We start from the raw sequence: 17,131 nt of genomic DNA on the forward strand, positions 1-17,131 counted from the left end.
TGATGAACTGGAACCTGAATCAAAACGGCTTTATCTACAAAAGACTGAATTGCAGTCTGCAGAACCGCCTTCTTGTCTCCTGACACAGGCAGGCCTGCCTTGAAAAACAGAATTGGTGGTAGACAAACTATTTTGTAACCTTGAACACTAAATTGCGGATCCACCTATCTGTGGAGGTCTGAAAGTTAAACGTTTCAAGGCGTGCTCCCACAACTGAAGATCCGAGATGGGCTGGAAGCCCGTCATGCCACAGGCTTGTCAGCTGCCTGTGTGTCCTGAGAACAGTCCTGACATACTCTGTATGGTTGTTCCTCTAGCACAGCCTCGAAAGGAGTGATGTCTAAAAAATTTGAACGCTGGTCCAGCATATTTCCTTTTAGGAACTGGTGTAGGCAATGGTAGGAAAACAGATTTTGCTCCCGTAGCCTGAGAAATCCATTTGTCCAATTCAGGACCAAATAACATATCTTCAGTATAAGGCAACACCTCTATTCCTCGTTTCGACTCCGCCTGCCAAGAAATCAATCACAGAGGCAGTCGGGACGCTACTAGTGAAGCTGAAAGCCGAGAGCAAACTTGGCCGACATCCATAGAAGCCGTACCTAAATACTCATCAAATTCACAAATGTGATCGGTAAGAAGAATAAGCTGGTCTGAGGAAAAACCCTGTTGTAGGCCTAACTGAAGCTGCTTTGCCCATGCAACTACAGCCTTGTTAACCCAAACTCCAACGTAAATAGGTGTAAGCAACACCCCTGTTGTGGTATACATCGACCTTAGTATGGCGTCCAGCTTACGTTCTGAGGGGTCTTTAAGCGCCGCTGCAGCTGGGACTGGAACTTTTTTGAAAGTTTTGAAACCGAAGACTCCAACCGGTGACGATTTAGTGGTAATAGTCTGTGGGAGAAGATATTTAGACAGAAATCACTTTGTCACAGAAAAGCGTTTAACTGGTTTACTGCTTATTAAGAGATTTGAATAAGAAAAACACACAACCGCCCTTTGTCTGCTAGCAATAATACCTCCTATGTTTCAGTGCAACCTAGCAGCTGGCGTGCTGCTCTAATGAGATCATCATAGCCCGGGCTATCAGTACCTCACTATCTGACTCCTGGCCTAATTCTGAGATATCAGATGTGGCATTGAATCGGCAGAATGTAATTCTGAGACTGACTATTCTTAGAAATTTAACTATTCTAGAAATATCATGAGCCCACTTTGGCTGCTCATACTGCATTAACTCTGAATAAACTTTGCCACCTCACGGTCTTTTCGTGCAGTGTACAACTCGGACTGCAAATCAGGCATTCTCACAGTTATCACAGGCAAGCTGCTGTTTTTGATTTTGTCACGCACACAGACAATAGTAAGATAACATCCGCACAACTCCGTAAAAATAACTATAGTGTCTATAATAGCAATTGCAGCAAACTGTGTTATAGGGTAAATCTATGAAGTTTGTGTTCACTGTGCCACCTACTAACACCCCTGCCCCCTCCAGTGGCCGTGTGTTGTAGGACTGACCTATTTCTGTAGGAAGCAGGAAATAGGTTTGTAACCTGTGTGTTAAAATGGCGCCCCTGCATGTTTTTTTTTTCCATATATACATCAACTATGCCATAGATGTAAAACCTATGTACCCCCAAAGCACACAACCTAGGTTTTATAGCCAATTATGCCCGTGGCCACCACCCCTTATATGTAGGGACCGCCATGACCTCTCCCCCACTGCTTAAAGCAGTGCATGTGAGCCGCGGCTAGCTCCTTCCAACCCCCTGCATTGTACACCAAGCGGCGTCTGTCCAAGTGACTACGCCCTGCGCTGGCAGCTACCCCCTGTGATCTAAGCGCTGGTGGAAGCCAGAGAGCGGGGTAGGTGTGTAGTTTGACAGGCGCCCAGTGGCGGCAGTGTGCTCTGACCGCTGTTGGGAGACGCTTTCCATTGTCTGGAGCGGGCGAGGATATCCTGAGCCGTGACAGGCGCCCCGCAGCAGCGCTGTTTCATGAATTCTTGTGGTGAAGCCGCGCTGCCGGGAGCGGGTGAGCTGTGGATTGTGACAGGCGGCCAGCTGCAGCGCTGTTTGGAGCCACGCTGCTGTGGCAAGGTGTGGAGCGTGCGCCCAGCGGCAGTGTAATCTGACCGCTGCTGGGAGCCAGGAAGCTTGAGCCGATAAGGTTATACATTAGTAAGCAGCTCTCCGGAGCCCTGCAAAAAAAGTTCCCCACCCCACTATACACAGCAGCAAACTGGTCCAACAGAGCGGCAACAGCGTGAGCTGACCGCACGCTCGTCACATCTGTCTAATGTGGAGGCTCTGACGGGGCTTCTCTTCCAGCTCCTGCAGCCAAGGCTGTGCTGATGAAGGTCTATGCAGGGGCTTCTCTACCTAAGCACCGACAAGCCTCCGCTGCACAACAGCAGCAAACACTCCCGGACCCACGCTTCTTAATAAGCTCGGAAGGGAGTGTGATTGAAAAAAAGAAGAAACCTTTAGAAAAATCAAAAGTAAACTCTAATGACTCAAGGATGTGCCCTTCCCTGGTGAAGGCACAAAAAACATTGAGGCATCTTGGGAGTATGCAGGGGTAGGAAGGTTACACATTTGAATATTTAAATGTGCCTATCCCTGCGATCGCATCGTACATATTCCATGAGTACTCCAGTGACCCCTAGTTAAAAAGCAATATAACATTTTATTCCGTTCGTTTAACAATAAAAAACAAAACCAGGATTTACTCATTAGCCATACCATGTTAGTCTTTCTTCCCTTAACATGCAATAGAAAGTTGTTGAGATAAATTGCGTGACCCGATTACAGGTTCAATCTCCCATAACTGAAAATTGGATATCACTTTTTTTTTTTTGTACCGTGACAGAGATAGTGACACCTTTGTTTTCTGATGGTTCAATGTACACAGGCTTTGTTTCATGCACACATTAGAAATATTACATAAAAACGTAGTCCATAAGGGATACTGGGTTCACTTAGTACGATGTGGTACAGATGGGGTCTAAAGGAGCCGGTGCACTTTAAATTTCTTCAACTTGGTGTGCTGGATCCTCCCCTCTATGGTCCCTCCTACAGCCAGTATAGGTAAAATAGTGCCTGAAGGAGAATGGGCATACTTGAGAGAAGGAACATAACAGTGAGTGGTGAGAGTCATACACCAGCACACCAACATAAAACGACCAGCAACAGCTGGTAACAAACAGCAACAGCTGAACAGGTAAACTTCTTGAAAAGAAAAACCTGCAGACAAGTCAACGCACTGAGGCGGGCGCCCAGTATCCCTTATGGACTACGAGAAAAGGATTTACCGGTAGGAATTAAAATCCTATTTTCTCTAACATCCATAAGGGATACTGGGGTCACTTAGTACGATGGGGACGTCGTAGAGCTTCCAAAACAGGCTGGAAAGTGCGGAGACGTCTGCAGCACCGCCTGCCCAAACTGGGTATCCTCTTTGGCCAGGGTATCAAATGGGTAGAACTTCACAAAGGTGTTCTTCCCCGACCAGGTAGCAGCTTGGCATAGTTGCAAGGCCGAGATTCCACGGGCAGCCGCCCAGGAAGACCCCACCGATCTTGTAGAGCGGGCCTTCAGAGACTGTGGAACAGGTAAGACTGCCGACACGTAGGCCTGTTGGATAGCAAGCCTAAGCCAACGAGCAATAGACTGCTTAGAAACAGGGCCACCCTTTTTCTGCGCGTCAGAGCACAAACAAAGAATCCATCTTTCTGATCAGAGCCACTCTTGATATATATCTTCAAGGCCCGCACAGCATCCAATGCCTCCGGAGGAGCAGAAGTGCCAGAACTTGACGGAACCACAATAGGTTGATTCAAGTGGAACGCAGAGACGACCTTCGGCAGGAACTGCTGTCTAGTCCTGAGCTCCGCTCTGTCCTCGTAAAAGACCAAGTAGGGACTTTTACATGATAGGGCCCCCAATTCTGAGAGACGCCTAGCAGAAGCCAGGGCCAGTAACATCACAGTCTTCCACGTGAGGTACTGGTCTTCTACCGTCATCAGAGGTTCAAACCAGGATGACTGTAGAAATTCCAACACTACATTCAAATCCCAGGGTGTCGTTGGAGACACAAAAGGAGGTTGTATGTGAAGAACCCCTTGCAAGAAGGTCTGACCTTCTGACAACACTGCCAATTTCTTCTGGAAGAAAATTGAGAGCGCTGAAATCTGGAGCTTAAGGGAACCCAGACATAAGCCCTTATCCACACCAGCCTGCAGGAAACGCAAGAAACGTACCAAAAGGAACACTGCAGGTGGAAATGCGTGTACCTCGCACCAAGAGACATATCTTCTCCAGATATGATGTTTTGACATCTCAGGCTTCCTGGCCTGAACCATGGTAGCAATAACCTTTTTGGAAAGGCCTTTGTGAGCTAGGATGTTCCGCTCAACTTCAATGCCGTCAAACGAAGTCGCCGTAAGTCCGGGTAGACGAACGATCCTTGTTGAAGAAGATCTCTTCTCATTGGCAGAGGCCATGGGTTTTCGATGGACATGTCCAGAAGATCCGCGCACCACGGCCTCCGAGGCCAATCCAGGGGAATCAGAATTGTCTGGACTCTGATTCCTGATTCGCTTTAGCACCCTTGGGATCAATGGAATCGGAGGAAACAGGTAGACCAGCCGGTAAGGCCAAGGAGACGTCAGTGCATCTACTGCCGTTGCCTGAGGGTCCCTGGTTCACGAGCAATACCAGCAAAGCTTCTTGTTGAGTCGAGAAGCCATGTCTATTTGTGGGCAGCCCCACCGGTCGATGATCTGCTGAAACACCTGATGGTGAAGACCACACTCTCCCGGGTGGAGATCATGACGACTCAGGAAGTCCGCTTCTCAGTTGTCCACTTCAGGAATGAAGATTGCAGACATTACTCTTGCATTTCTTTCTGCCCAGAGGAGTATCTTTGACACTTCTTGCATGCAGGTCCTGCTTGTTGTCGCTCCTTGTCGATTTATGTACGCCTCCACCGTGGCGTTGTCTGGCTGAACTTGGATCACGTGATCCTTGAGTAGAGGAGAGGCCTGAAGCAAAGCATTGTAGATCGCACAAAGTTCCAGAATGTTAATTGGAAGTAGGGCTTCGTGGGCCGACCACCTGCCCTGGAACTGAACCCCCCTGGGTGACCGCTCCCCATCCTCTCAGACTCGCATCTTTTATGAGGATCCAATCCTGAATCTTCGACCTTCCAGTAGGTTGGAGGACTGTAGCCACCACAGGAGGGAAATCATGGCCTGAGGTGACCATATTATCCAGTGCATCTGAAAATGTGACCCGGACCACTTGCTCAAAAGATCCAATTGTAATGTCCTGGCATGGAACCTTCCGTACTGAATCATCTCGTATGAGGCTACAATTTTCCCCAACAATCTTATGCAAAGATGGATGGATATTAGAGTAGGCAGTCGAAGCATTAAGACCATCTTCTGGAGTGTTCTCGCTTTATCCTCTGGGAGGAACACTTTCTGAGCCCCAGTATCCAGAAACATTCCCAGGAACAGGAGCCGCTGAGTTGGCTCCAGGTGGGACTTCTGTAAATTGAGGATTCACCCATGGTGTGACAGAAGCTGAATAGTGTGGTCTATATGGAGCAATAAAAGCCCCCTGGATCTCGCTTCTATCAAGAGATCGTCCAGATAAGGGACAATATTGACCCCCTGGACCCGGAATTGGAAAATCATCTACGCCATCACCTTCGTGAACACCCTCGGAGCTGTGGATAGGCCGAAGGGTAGCTCCTGGAACTGGTAGTGATCGTTCAGCAGGGCAAACCGCAGGTAACCCTGGTGAGGCGGCCAAATCGGGATTTGGAGATAGCCTTCCTTCATATCCAGCAAGACCATGAACTCCCGTTCTTCCAGACCTGCAAACACTGCTCACAAGGATTCCATCTTGAACTTGAAAACCTTTCGGTAAGTGTTCAAGGATTTTAGATTCAGAATGGGCCTTACTGAACAGTCCGGTTTCGGTACCACGAACAGGTTGGAGTAGTAACCCTTTCCCTGTTGTTGTAGTGGCACTGGAACAATGACTTGGGACTGGACCAACTTGAGGATGGCCTTTTGCAGCGTAACTCGGGTATCCTCCAAAGCTGGTAAGCTTGATTTGAAAAATCGTTGGGGAGGAGCGCTATCGAACTCCAGCTTGTAGCCCTGAGAAATTAGGTCCTGCACCCAGGCATCATGGCAGGAGCTTTTCCAGATGTGGCTTAAGTGACGCAGTCGAGCTCCCACCTCGAGATTTCCTCGGAGTGGGTGGGTACCGTCATGCTGAGGCTTTTGTTGAAGCTAAACTGGTGCTCTGTTCCTGAGAACCTGCGGCTGCCGGTGTTCTTCTCTTACCTCTGGTGCCTCTAGTCGCATTGGAGGCACCTCTGGCTCTAGATCTAAATTTGTTAGACCGAAAGTACTGGGCCCCGGGTAGGAACATCTAGCTGGCAGGGCCCCAGAGGGGAGAAACGTGGATTTCCCCCACAGTAACCTTAGAAATCCATGTATCCAACTCAACCCTGAACAGCCACTCCCCCCGAGAAGGGGAGAGACTCCACACTGCGCATGGAATCTGCTCCGCTATCCACCGTCGCAGCCATAGGGCTCTGCGCGCCGACACTGCCATAGCAGTAGTCCTAGCATTAAGAGCGCCTATTTCCTTGAGAGAATCACACAGGACACGTGCAGTGTATTGGATGTGTCTTATGAGGGTCACTGTAGTAACCAGGGGCATATCCCCCTCAAGACCCTCCTGAATTTGAGTCGCCCATGTATGAATGGCATAGGTCATCCAGCAACCCGCAAGCACAGGTTTGTGATACTGTATAAATAGACTTTAGTGTAGTTTCTATTTTTCTATCCCCAGGGTCCTTTAATGTAAAGGAGACCGGAGCTGGCAGGACCACCTTCTTTGACGGGAGACTGATACGTCCACGGCTGGGGGTTCCTCCCAATTTTTCCTACCTTCTGGGGCAAATGGGAAAGTGCGCAAAAACCTTTTTTGTCACCTGATATTATTAATCAGGATTTTTCCAGGCTTTCTTAAACATGTCATCTAATTACGGATAATCGGGGAAAGTGACAGTTTTTCCTGTGCTAAGAAAAACGACTGCGGTGCTGCAGCGTCTTCTAAATGGATTTTTAACATCCCTGAAAGCCAGTATGAGTGGCTCAATACCCTGTGCAGAAACTGAATACTCAGTAATAGGATCTAATTCCTCCCCCTCCACCTGTACCTCTTCCTCAGAATCTGAGTGTAAATCAGACAGCCCACGTTTATGTGGCCCTGAGGTAGGGAGGGAGAACTGATCATCTGCCTTTGCAGCTAGGTCTGCGACAGCCTGCTGCAGCTGTTGTGTCTTCTAAGTATTAGCATTGAGCTGGGATGACATATCTGCCATCATAGTTTTTATGGCACAGAGCCAGGATGGCTCCTGACCCTTCCCCCCAGCCTCCTCACTAACCTGGGAGGACTGACTGCATTGTTCACATGATAGGGAACCAGCCATAGAGAGAGAAAATCTGGTGTGACATACACTGCATAATTGGTTTGCCCATGTTTACAGTAGACAACACTCCCACACACACAGACAAGTATTACAACAGCAAGCCTGCCTTACTGTATGTGAAGAGGAGACACAGAATGAGAGAGGGACAGCACACCCAAGCTTGTCAGGCTCAGTGAGACTGCAAGCTGTAGCTATACATATATCACATTGAAACACCGGAATTGTCCTTTTCAGGACACTATATAGTGTACAATTGCGGCTCTTCCCCTTACTTACACCCCTGTGCCAGTTTCCCGAGTATCTGCGAGTGTCCGGAGGAGCTGTGTGTCCTTGCTGCTGCAAGCAGAGAAAGGCGCCAAACCGCTGCTGGTTCCGCTCTGAGGAAGCTCCGCTGCCAGTAACGGCGCCGGAGCCAAGTAGATATTTATACTGGCAATGCCTTTTATACAGTGTAAAACATCACATAAATGCTAGTTTTCACTACCGCTGCCAGTATACACAGGGGGGCTATAGCGGATCCCCCCAGGGAGGGTCCTGTATGCTACCCCTGCATTGCGCGGAACTAAGAACTGGGGAACCCCCCCCTAGCGGGGCCCCCGGCTTGTGCTCACCACTCTTCTCACCTTCAAGCTATGTTACGGGTGAACGGCGTGCGGCGATTGCTAAGGTGCAATGCCCTGCGGTGCCAACAACCTCTCAGGACGTCCTGCAGCAGGGAAGCGGCTCTGACACCTTAAGAGACCGAAAATAACAGTTTAAAATAAACTAAAGAAAAAATCCTCTGGAGCTCCAGAGTGTGCATCGTCTCCTGAAGGCACATTTTTCTAAACTGGCTGTAGGAGGGGGAATAGAGTGGAGGAGCCAGCACACCCAGTTGAAGAAATTTAAAGTGCACCAGCTCCTTTGGACCCCATCGTACTAAGTGACCCCTGTATTCCTTATGGATGTTAGAGAAATATTTCAGGTCCTAACCATTTTAGATATGTACTGTACTGATCTATATCAGCACAATAAAGGACTCTGACACTGTCAAGTTAAAGGGGATGTTCACTCAGCACTGTTTCAATCAGCTGACCTGGGCTATCAAAATACATCCATGTTTCAAATGCCTGAACTGAGATACCCAAACGCAACAGAGTAAGGGTGACCTCTCTTTAAAAAAATAAATAAAAAAAAATATCTGCATTCTACATTTAACTCATGCACATGGGTCTTTAATAAGAAACCATTATTTCCAGTGTCACCATACTTATAGTGGTTTTTCCTGTATATAACGCTCTTGTGAACGCCTTTCAATGGGCTAATTTTTTTTTTCTGTTACACGCATGCAAATGCACTGGGAATGGTTTGTGTAGAACTGCGACAGCGGGAGAAAAGGGTCCAATGTTGTCACTTGCAGTGCTCACTAAGCCGCAGCCATTTGGTAGCGGGTATGGGGTGGTGCCAGGCAGCGTTCCAGCTTTTTCTGGAAGTACGGAGGACAGTGTCTGCATCTTCTGAAGCAGAGTTACCGGCTTCTGCTATGGTACAGAGACGGCCATCTCAGTAACTTTAGTTATTTAGATGGTAGATGTTTTTGCAGATGATCTGATGCTGTGCCCTAGGACACAGCAGCGTATCACAGAAGTTTGCAGGATGAAAAAGACTTAGCTGCTGTGTGTACTGTGTCAATCTCTGAACCAGGCCCTAAGTGAGGAGGCACCATGGAGAGATAGGTACAACTGTGAGGAAGGAAGGAAGGAAGGAAGGAAGGAAGGAAGGAAGGAAGGAAGGAAGGAAGGAAGGAAGGAAGGAAGGAAGGCAGACAGACAATAAATATGGAATGTAATAGAGGGCAGCTGAGAGGTTGACTTGCACAGAGGCTGTCCAAATAGAGGTGGAGGTAGGTCTCAGCAAGATATAGGACAGCAGAGACTTTTGTATACCAGATACAACAGTGATAGATTTGAAAAGGAGTGTTATGGTAGACTTACCATGGTTAACACTCTTTATGCAAGGTACATTGGGTTCCACAGGGAAACATCATGGTGCAGAGTGGATCTTGATCCAGAGGCACCAACAGGCTAAGGCTGTCCCAGGAAGCATTGGGACCTACTCTATAACCCCGCCTCCATAAACTGAAAGCTCAGGTTCATTAACCAGTCCAATGCAGTAGCAGGCAAGACAGAAGGCAGATTTTAGTAACAGAGAACCACATTCTCACGACAGGAGAAGGTACCAGTGGCTAATGCCATACAAACCCAAAGAAGCAAGGTGCGTCAGGGTGGGCGCCCTGTGGAACCCAATGTACCTAGCAGAAAGTGTTAACCTTGGTAAGTCTACCATAACACTACTTTTCTGCAGCAGGGTACATTGGTTTCCACAGGGAAACATCAGGGATGTCATAAAGCAGTCCCCCAAGGGAGGGGACGTGCCTTAGCGGATGTGAGAATCCGGTGTCCAAAGGAAGCATCCTGGGAGGCAAAGGTATCAAAGGAATAGAACCTAAGAAACGTTTCCACTGAGGGCCACATAGACAGAGTAGAATGGGCTTTAATAGCAGCAGGAGTCCATCCTGCGCACAAGCTTGTGCAATCACCATTCTAATCCATCTGGCCAAGGTTTGCTTATTCGCAGGCCAGCTACGTTTGTGGAAACTTAACAGGACAAAAAGGGTATCTGACCTCCAAATAGAGGCATCCTCTCCACATAGATACGGAGAGCCCTAACCACATCCAAAGAACGTTCTTTGGGAGGCAAGTCCGAAGAGATAAAGGCCGGAACCAGTCTCTCTTGGTTCAGGTGAAAAGATGACATCACCTTAGGTAAATAACCCGGTCGAGTTCACAGAACTGCCCAGTCACTGTGAAATATCAAAAAGGGTGAACGACAGGACAAGGCGCCCAAGTCTGACACCTGTCTTGCAGAGGCAATAGCCAGCAAGAAAAGGACCTTGGCCGTGAGCCATTTAAGGTCCACCAACTCAAGAGGTTCAAATGGAGACTCTTGCAGGTCTAACAGTTTTAGAAAAACCTTTGGCCTCAGGAGTGATACTTCAAGAGCCATGCGTTAAAGCCAGTCTGGCCAGGTCTGGATAGACACAAGAGCCCTGTACAAGGAGGTCTGACCTCTGAGGAAAATAGGATTTTGGTACTTACCAGGTAAATCCTTTTCTTTGAATCCATAGGGGGCACTGGAGTACTCTTGGGATATGGACGGGCGTAGCCGAACAAAGGCACTGAATATTCAAATTTAGGACCCTCCCCCCCCTCCATATCCCCAAGTACCTCAGTGTACTTTGCCAGTGTTTTTTACTGAGCGAACAGGATATAGAGAGGTTGACAATGGAGAATCCCTATAACATAACGGACAACCACAAAGTTGATCCGTAACCTTATTGTCAACTAAACAGTTGACACCTTAACCGATAGAACCTTATAATTTGAGCCAATCGGTGAAAATGTGTTACCATAAGCTCCTTTGAGCTTAATACCCCCCAAGTAAAATTTGTTCACTAAGCTCCCTTGAGCTTAAAACAACCCAGGTAAAACTGCTCTGGGTGGGCGTCCAGTGCCCCCTATGGATTCAAAGAAAAGGATTTACCTGGTAAGTACCAAAATCCTATTTTCTTTATCATCCACTAGGGGTCACTGGAGTACTCTTGGGACGTACCAAAGCTTCCCTCGTGGGCGGGAGAGCTGTTTGATACTTGTAACAGTAGGCAGCCAAAGCTAAATGCTGATGGCGCCACCATTTATAACGTATAAACGTGCACAAACGTGGTGCACTGAAGGCTATGTAGCCGCGTCGTAGACGCTCCACGACCCGTTGGGTCTGACATTCCCACAGAACCTGTGGGATGAACTATTACTGACGTAGGCGATTGTAACTTAGCCTTAAAGTAAGTCTGACTTGTAGTCATTATTATCCAACTGGATAATGTCTGCCGAGAAACTGGCTAACCCCAGTTTGCAGTATCATATAGAACAAACAACATATTCATATCACGTACTGTAGACGTTTGGTACATATATAAACGCGTAATGCGTGTACCACATTCCGAATTCTAGAATGTGCTGTCCCCACAGGAACCACTATTGGTATATTGATGTGAAGAATACGAAAGCGGATTTCGTCCGAAGATCTGCTTTGTCATGAGAAACTCAAATACGGTGGCTTGGAATACAAGGCACCCAAATATGAAAACAAAACCCTTGCCGAAGCCAAGGCTAGAAGCCAAGGCTAGAAGAAAAATGTTTTCCAAAGTGAGAAACTTAATTCTCATTTGTTGTAAAGGTTCAAAAAATATGAAACTTAATTTCCCTTTGTTGAAAGGGTTCCAAAATATGAAAACTGTAATAAATCTGATCCCAACCTCAAATCGCCTGGCGTTGTAGGTGGGATAAATAGAGTCTGAACTTTGGTGACACCTTGTAGAAAGATATTTACAGACGCAAATAGAGGCAAACGTCTTTGAAAATACGTTTACCACACAGATACCTGCACTGTTAGTGCAGATGAACGCAGTTTTCCATCCCATCCCGTTTAACAGAATACGGGTACTTGAAGTATGATGTTGGAAACTTCCGAGGTTTACAACCTATGTAAGCACACGAAATTTTTTAATAATGAGCTGCCTTAAGCGGCTTACTATTTCGTTACATGGTTGGTATAACCGATACTGTAATGCTCTATTTTTTTTTTTTTTTAAGAGGGCGGTCTTATGGAACGCTTCACGAATTTGCGTGTCATCCTTGCGCAGGGGCCATGCTAATCTTCTCTGTATCGTTCCAATTTTAGTATATGTGCTGCCGAAGCGAGCACTGAACCCTCATCCCGTCAACTGCAGCTGCGGTACATAGATAATAGGTACATAGGTAACTATGGGTAAAAGAACGTTCCCTGATGTAACAGGTTGGACGTATTATGAGCGGGCCAAGATCGTGTGCAAGTATTCCTTGAAAATTCGAGAAGCAAACTTCTCCGAAACCCATGAGATACCACCAGTATGACTGTGACGAACTGTCTTCTGATCCGTTTTGGCAACGAAGAGAGAAGCGGAAAATGGTGGAGCCAGATACACGATGCTGAATGACCCCATGAATGTGATGTACACATACTGAGCTTTTGTAATTGTGGCGAGATGCCATCATGTATACTTGAGGGTAACCCCCTTCTGTGGACTCACATATGAAACACCTCTGGATTTAATGTCCAGTTTTCAAGATCCAAACCCTGACGGGTGAGATCGTATGTCTAACAGATGTCCACTCACGGATTGATCTCTTGACATTTTCACATAATGGCGTTCTGAGCCATTGAAGATTTGAGTTACCTGCCGCATTGCCATGCGGCTTCTTGGTTCTCACTGGTTGTTGAGTATGCAACTGCCGTTGCTTTGTTTGACTGCTTAAGGGCAGCGTGAGCCAGGCATGAAAAACAAAATTACATGAAACTCACGGTTGTTCCTCTCCACAGAAATCTTTAGTAAAAAGCGAAAGATTTATTCGTTCTGAAGAGAAACCAGAGTCTATCCCTGGTCAGACTGAAAGCGAATCCTTTATTGCATTGTAAAATGCACAGAGTTCTAGGACATGTATCGACAGCCATCTGTCGTGTTTTAGAACCTTTGCGCTGATTGTAACTACAAATCCTGACTCTCTGCGACTGTCGTCCAGAGTATATGCACCCTTGTCCCTCTGTGGGAAACGCGAGTGAAGGGTGGGGACCTAAATTGAAAACACATCTTTATTCTTAATAGGTGAATACACCAATGTACCGCTAGTGTGCGTGTTTTGCACTAATTACTAGATGTACCTTCTTGCTGGTGTAGTAGGTAAAAGTCTTTGATTTACCGTATTTGTAATCTTACCTAGGAATTGACATCGTTTAGACAGAATTAGATGCGATTGTTTTCGAACTTGATCTGCTATCGCAGTATACCTTAATAGCGCAAGTTAGAGGAACTTTGTTAATACATAGTTCGTATGTGAGATAAGCTATCATCCCATCATCACATTGGTAAATACCGGAAGCGATAAGCAACGGTCGACATGAAGATCAAATGCAATTATGCAATTTTGTGGCTCCAATAAGCAAATACTAACTGCAGAAAATCCATTTTCTAACTGTAGTAAATGACTTGCTTATTGATATAGCAACGGAGCTGTTTGGTTTTGCTCAAACAGAGGGGAATAAGTAACTTGGCGTACTATTGCCTGGTTTATAAGCCAGCAAAGAGTAAATGATCACCTGCCAAACCCTTCGACAGAAGCAGTTTTGTACTTTAAGCTGTAAATAGCTGAGACATATATGAGTTGAAGTCATGAAACCTCTCAAATGTAACATGTAAAGACACGCTTCCACAATTGTAAAAGAGGTCATCAAACCACTGGTTTGCTGACTGTAACGTCCTGTCGTTACAAGGCGTGACTAAAAACACCGTGACAAGTATACTGTATGCGCTAATGGCTGAATATCATCAAGGGATAAAATGCCGTTACAAGCATATCAAATTTAGGAGCAAACAAGCTCTGGCCTTGTCGCGTTTACTAGCGACAATGAAAATAACCGGCGTTAGCAGAAGCTTTACAGATATACTCTGCAGCTTCTTTTAACAGTGATCGGCATGGTTTCATACATAGCTTCTAGTGACCCAAATGTATCCTGGGTTTTTATAATGTTTGACAGAAACGCATCTACCAATGGCGGATCGCATTCTTTTGGAAACGATTATGTATGATTGTCCAAAACCCCGCACTATCTGAGTGCTGGAGTAATGTACCGTTCTTACTCGTAGTTATTGGTGTGAGATTTGACCTATAATCGTGCATTAAATTATAAGACCAGTGAAATAAACCCTCTGGTACCCAAAGGGAAATTGGCCCTTTGGAAAAAAAACTGTCTTTTGTTAGAGCTGGCGGAGTAACTCCGAGACTCCGATTACCGCTCTTTTAATTTGAATTGCCACTGTAATATTTTTAAAAGTATTTTTAGTCTGCACTAGAGCCTTATTCGCTATGTAGACAGACAACATAATTGGCAACAGACAGACACTTGCCCGATTATATGGCACATATATATATATATATATATATGTTATTGCTGAACAGCATATTTATATGAAACTCATGGTTGTTTCTCTGTACGGAAATCTTTAGGAAACTAAAGTGTTCTTTATGTGAAAAGCAGTTCACATGGGCATATGAAACCCGAACCAAATTCCTATTAACACCCCTGCGCCTTCTGGTGGCTTAAAGATGTAGGGCAGGAATGTTCTAGAATTATCCTGAACAAAAAATTCCCACTAACACCCCTGCGCCTCCTTGTGGAGCAGAGGTGTATGGCCGGAATGTATAACTGGAAAAACAGCAATGATTGAAATGGCCGTCATGCCATGCTTTTACAGAAAATCACAGTACAGTTACCTGCTGCAGTTTTAATATAGGCTTAATAGCCTATTATACAGATTATACAGTGATAATACAGGTGTATGTAAAATACATGCATTTAGTTAGCCTCTATTAATATGAACACTGCCTGCAGTGTTATTATCCTGCAGTCTTAACAGAAAAGAACAGAAAACATGATTAAACCTGCAATAGGCTATGCCCCTGATAGGCCATTGCTAGGCCAAGCCTCATATATATATTATATATATAAAATGTACTTAACCATATAATCACAGTTGATACTGATATTATACACAGTTGTGCTAGCAAACAGCTTCATTATATATTATATATATAAAATTTACTTAACCATATAATCACAGTTGATACTGATATTATACACAGTTGTGCTAGCAAACAGCTTCATTATATATTATATATATAAAATTTACTTATTATATATATATAAATTGTGCTGAAACATATAATTTCCTGATATTATAGCCCATGACTTTAAAATTGCTGCACTGCTTGTGATAGTTTGAGCAGCCTATCTTTAACCCATGCAGCCTTCTGCTGCTGCTATGGGCATTACTCCCCCTCCCCCCCCCTGCCTCCCCATGTTACCTTACGGGGATCGGGTGCAGGGAAAGGAGGAAAGCGCTGTATATAGCGCCGGGGAGCCGTCCGGAAGAGCGGGCGGCGGCGGCGCCTTCCTACAGCCGTACACAGTCTCCCTGTGTCCGGCCTCAGCGGCGTGCGGTGACTGGAAGAGCGGCCGGCGTCCGTGAGTGACGTGTGGCCGCTCGTTAGCACACGGGTAATCTCGGCGGCGCCTGTGCCGGGGCATCAGCGTAGTGAGAGCGGCCGGCGTCTGAGTGACGTGCGGCCGCTCTGCGCATCGTTCAGGAAGACCTTCAGCGGCGTGTTCAGCGGCTATAACACTCACACACAGCAGGGCGGCAGCGTGAGCTGACCGCCCTGACACTCATACCTTGTGCCGCCTTCTCTTGGCTGTGACGAGCTTCTCTGTGCAAGCTCCGTTTCAGCCTCCAGCATCTCATCTAGGCTGTTTCTTCCAGCTCTTTGTCTCATCCTGGCTGTGACGGAGCTTCTTTCTGTAAGCTCCGTTCAGTTTGCAGGAGACAGTGGCTGCCTGTGGCTGTGAGGGTGCTCTTTGTGAGGACCGACACGCCATGCGCTTGCTTATAGCGCCTGTGGCTGTGAGGGTGCTCTTTGTGAGGACCGACACGCCATCCGCTGCCTTGCAGCGGCACCATCCCGGACCCATGTTTTTCCATAAACTGGGACGGGAAGTGTAAAAATTAAAAATAAAAATAAAAATCTTCTGAAATGTGGCCTTGCCACAAGCCGATGTTCATCTGTGAGCACCGAAAAAACACTGGCAAAGTACACTGAGGTACTTGGGGATATGGAGGGGGAGGAGGGTCCTAAATTTGAATATTCAGTGCCTTTGTTCGGCTACGCCCGTCCATATCCCAAGAGTACTCCAGTGACCCCTAGTGGATGATAAAGAAATAGAAGGGGACGCCCTGTTGACAGACCCTGCAGGTCGGAGAACCAATGCCGTCTCAGCGACGCTGGAGCGATTAGAAGTAGCGATTCTCCCTCTTGTTTGAACTTCCGTAGGACCCGGGCAGAAGTGACACTGGAGGGAACACGTAGGGAAGCCGAAAGTTACATGGAGTTACCAGTGTGTCCACGAACGCTGCTTGAGGATTCCTGGTCCGGGATCCGAAGACAGGAACCTTGAAATTGTATTGAGACGCTATCAGGTCTGTTGTCAACAGGACCCAGTTGGGGATCCAGAAGGGACAGCCCCTGCTTAATTGCTGGTTCTGTAGCCACCAGGTCAGCGACAAACGAACCTCCGAAGTCAATGTGATCATGTGAGATCTGATCCGCAGAGGTAGGCCATCCCACTAACCTCTGTAGAGGGATGGAATGAAATTGAGCGAACTCTACCATGTCGAATGCTGACACCATCAGACCAAGTACTTAGCATCGCCGAGTGCATCGACACTCTGGGGCAACAAAGGAAGCATCTTATCCTATTCTGAAGTTTCAGGACTTTTTCTGGAGACAGAAAGAGCCGCTGGCTGTGTGTCCAAGAGTGCCCCCAGGTGCACCATTCTCTGAGCTGGGACCAGCGAGAACTTTTTCCAATTGATAAACCACCTGTGGGCTTGCAGGAAGGTTACCGTCAGTTGCAGATG

At 46.7% G+C, this 17,131-nt stretch overlaps 1 protein-coding gene and 2 non-coding genes across 5 annotated transcripts in view; all 3 read right to left on the reverse strand.

Annotated features, from left to right (window-relative positions):
• The window catches only part of PAXIP1 (PAX interacting protein 1), a 118,927-nt gene that overhangs the window by 37,201 nt on the left and 64,595 nt on the right, over positions 1-17,131 (reverse strand). The window lies entirely within an intron of this gene.
• LOC134931332 (U6 spliceosomal RNA) lies at positions 12,221-12,327 on the reverse strand. The gene has a single exon (XR_010179095.1). It is a non-coding gene; the product is annotated as a U6 spliceosomal RNA (small nuclear RNA).
• Positions 12,921-13,035, reverse strand: LOC134931277 (U5 spliceosomal RNA). The gene has a single exon (XR_010179071.1). It is a non-coding gene; the product is annotated as a U5 spliceosomal RNA (small nuclear RNA).

Source organism: Pseudophryne corroboree, chromosome 5 (genome assembly GCF_028390025.1).
Source record: "Pseudophryne corroboree isolate aPseCor3 chromosome 5, aPseCor3.hap2, whole genome shotgun sequence".
In the NCBI taxonomy this organism is placed as follows: Eukaryota; Metazoa; Chordata; class Amphibia; order Anura; family Myobatrachidae; genus Pseudophryne; species Pseudophryne corroboree.